This window comes from Urocitellus parryii, chromosome Y, assembly GCF_045843805.1.
Source record: "Urocitellus parryii isolate mUroPar1 chromosome Y, mUroPar1.hap1, whole genome shotgun sequence".
In the NCBI taxonomy this organism is placed as follows: domain Eukaryota; kingdom Metazoa; phylum Chordata; class Mammalia; order Rodentia; family Sciuridae; genus Urocitellus; species Urocitellus parryii.
Window position 1 is genome coordinate 35,058,737 of NC_135548.1, and position 3,815 is coordinate 35,062,551.

General features: G+C 44.4%; 1 pseudogene; it reads right to left on the reverse strand.

Annotated features, from left to right (window-relative positions):
* Positions 1 to 552: 552 nt before the first annotated feature.
* LOC144251026 (heterogeneous nuclear ribonucleoprotein H-like) lies at positions 553 to 3,512 on the reverse strand (annotated as a pseudogene).
* Between the last annotated feature and the right edge of the window lie 303 nt (positions 3,513 to 3,815).

A 3,815-nucleotide genomic window follows, 5' to 3' on the forward strand; every position in this document is an offset into this window, starting at 1 on the left:
TATAGGTTATTACAAAAACAAACAAACAAACCAAACAAATTAGAATTAACACACATGCCAGGGTTTCACCTTTGATTGTAGATATAGCTCCTGTGTTGAGTTTTAAACAAAAGCATGTCATTCAGCATGCATCTAACCAGTGTTTCATGTAACATGGAATAAGAGCAACATTTAACATGATTCAACTACTTTACCCTGACTATGCTTACTGCTCAGACATACCCTGTAACATAGCTTGAGAAAAGTGAGAATTGTTTACAGTGATAGTTATTCAACTTCACCATTACATCCTAGATCTAGTTTGTTCTGTTAGAAAATACTGAGCCTCAAGTCTTTAAAACAATCCTGACTTCTATTTATAGAGTAAGCACAAATCGTCTGCTTATGTTGAAAAAAAAAAATAGACTGAATTTTTTTTTCTTTTAAAAAGGTGATGAATAGCCAGTGATCAAGATCACCTTCCCCATTCACCCCTGGTACTGGGCATACTGGACATAGCTCCCTTTCTTGTGCTGCCCATAGCTATTCTCCTTCCATGTTTATAGTAGCTGCTCATCCTTGCTCTTTGGCTACCCATGCCATGTTTGATTGCAAATCACTGGAGTTTGGCTGTAATACTTGGTTGTATCCACTCACGTGGCTCTGGCCATTATAGCTGCCCCCATAACCACCACTCAGTGGTTGGCTGCCCAGGCCACCATAATTGGACTGTTTTGTCAAACCCACCCATGCCACGATCATTTGGCTACCATAAGCACCACTGCTTGCTGTATTGCACTTTGCTTTGTCTTTTGACATCTCTACAGAGCATGTTCATGAGTTGCAAACTTGACTTCTGCTTCACCTGTCACTCTACCCTCAGGACCAACCTCAATTAGTACTGTCATAGGTTTCGGCAGTGGGGAAAAGATACATGCCATTCTAAGTAACTCTGTAACAAAATTCCCACGTATGTACAAAATGTTCCCTCGCTCTGAAAGAGCCACCACCTCCATATCTACACCCTGAAAAATAGTAATGGAAGCCCCTTTCCAATCTCTTAGTTGTAATTAAGCCATTATAATCACCGTAGCCTCCAGAGCCTCCACCATGAACACCAGGACTCATTCTCTCAAAGACAGCTCCTCTGTTGATGCTGTCATACCTTGACCAGCCCCTGGTTTGTCCTACAGATCTGGCTGCTGAATGGAATGAGCTTCTGCGGTGGATCATGAGTTCTACCTTCAGCTCACTTGCTCTTAAAGATTTCATTAGACACATGCCCTGTTCTTTTCTTGAATTTCTTTAGCGCTTTTTCAACTATTTTCTGTGAAAGATATTTAACTAGTTTCTGATGAAGCAAACTGCATGTAGCCCTGCCCCATATTCCTCCCTTGGAAGTGCACTGACCATCTTATCCCATTTGGCATAATTTTCAACCCTGAGGAGGACTGGTCACTTTCTTTCTTGCTACACCCAATCAGGAGTCCTCCATGCTGTACAAAGCCATCATTGGCCATGTTGGGACTACTTGGACCAATATATTTCAACACCCAGTCCACCTCAATATGATTTTACTTGAAACTCCAACTAATCTGTGTCCCACAATTTCTTTATCTTTTTTTTTAAAGACTATTTGATTTAATCTTCTAATTCAAGATCAACAAAAGGTTTACCCTGCAGTCTGCCTTCTCTGATGTAGATGAAACAGATACCTTGAGCCCCATTTTGAATTTAACGTCTGAAAAAAAAAGAATAGAAACAAAAATAAATGAAAACCCCAAACTATTGCACTTGATCAGTGAAATAAGTTCAGGTAAGTCTTCACCATGAATTCATCCACTCTTTTGGTACCCAACATCATCATCTCTTCAAGGGTCCTGGTATAGAAATAGATTACACATAGGACCTCAGTGTGGCCTAGAAGAAAACTCTTCATTCTTCCAGCACTGTGGATCCGAGGCGTTACCATTTACCCTATAGGCTTATGGTGCTGGTAGGGTGTTGGGGTTTTTAGCCCCTTGTTTCCTCCTGACCTGTGGGAGAGATGGGGAAAGCATGCCCCGATCAGGACGAGCCAAGAAAGGCAAAGATTGACTGGCTGCCCGCACCCAGCCTTCCCTCCTCGGAGGACAATCAGATGTGCCAGGGAGACCAGTGGAAGCAGGATCTCATTTATTGAGGAAGTACACACAACTAATATAACGCACAGGAACCAATCGGGATAAAGGTCAGAGGGGTGGAGCGAGTCCACGTGTACACCCATCCCGGAGTCTGTAAGGGAAGGCAGGAGCTGTCCACCAGGGCGGGAGAGTCCTGGACCTATCCTGGAGCTGGTCCGCCTTTTCCGTCACCACCCACAGCACCGCCTCCTGGCTGATCCTCAGGTGCTATCTTAGCCACCTGTGCGGGCCCAAGACTGGGAAGCGGGTAGCAAGTTAGCAAGTTAGGTTTCCTCCTTTCCAACGCAACATGCCCCACATGCCACATCATGCCCTACAGCAGGGTTCCAGTACCTCTCCTTTGAGGTGAAGAACAATGTTAACAGACCCCAATACAAATAATATACACCCTAAAAACAAATGTTTGCTATTAAGATGTTTATAGTTTGGTCACAAGGTAAAGAAGTGGTGAATTCAATTATTATCTACAATGTAATTAGTAGGTTTATAAAAGGGTTTACAGTTTCTGATGGTGGACAAAGAACCAGGATTGAAGAGTAGGATGGTATGCTGAGGAGGTAGGAGGTGAGGATATAGAGTTATTATATCTTAGGAAGTGTGAAAGAGAAATCTAGAGAGGAAGATTTGTAGCAGGAGAAGAGAAAGGAAGTAATTTTGGGTAGACAAGTAAGTGGGAAGACAGTAAAGTACATAAAACAAAAACACATATACATTAAGAAAAAATTAAAAAAAAGTTAAAATAGTAGAAATTGGTGGAAAAAGAAAAAATTAAAAGAAAAAAACAAACAAACAAATAATATACAACACAACTGTAATATACTATTCAGATGTCATAGTCCTCAGAATCCTAATTCATGCTAAGTACTTGGTTTCATATATGGTGAGGATGTGAGGGTGGGAGAATAGAAAGAGAGAAGAAGGAAAAAAATCTTGAAGGAAGAAACAAGGCTTGATTTGATTGGAGATCACTCTTTCCTGCTTCCCTTCTCATGCAATAGGTGGGGTTGTCTGTTGTTAGCTGGTATCTCTGCCCTCAGGATGGTGAAGGTATCCAGGGTGTCACTGGGTCGGGGTAGCCGCTCCTGGAGAGAGGGGAGAATTAGAAACTGGGAACCTGGCCAGCCTGAGTTCCAAACTGGGAGTTGCTTGCCCCCACTGAAGATGGTCATGAAGGTGACCCAAGATGGAGGCACCTGCTTTCAGTGACGGGCTGTTGGGTCGGGTAGGGCGAGCCAGGCGATGGTGTTGGATGATGAGTTCAGAGAGGAGTTCTGTGGCGTGCAGTGTGTGGCTGCTGGGTGACTTCAGAGCCCGTGTGAGGTTCTCAGGTGCAGGCAGGCTACTGCACATAGGGGACTATCTCTGTTGCTGCAGAGTCCCAATAAGGCTGCGACTGGGGGAGCCCCACATTGGTGGAGGGGTTCCACACGGGAATGGCAGCCAGAGTTCCTGCGTGTGAGAAGCTTCCAGGTGTCCTGTGTGGGAGTGGATCACATGATTTCTGCTTGGATGGGTGGCCAAAAGTTCTGCATGGTGCTGATGCTGATGGTCCCGCTCGGGTACCCAGTAATCCTGCGTGGGCAAGTAGTTGGGAGACCTCCTCTGACCCTGAGGTCTGGAGCCCTGGACTGGCATGGTGGACGTGATTCCTGG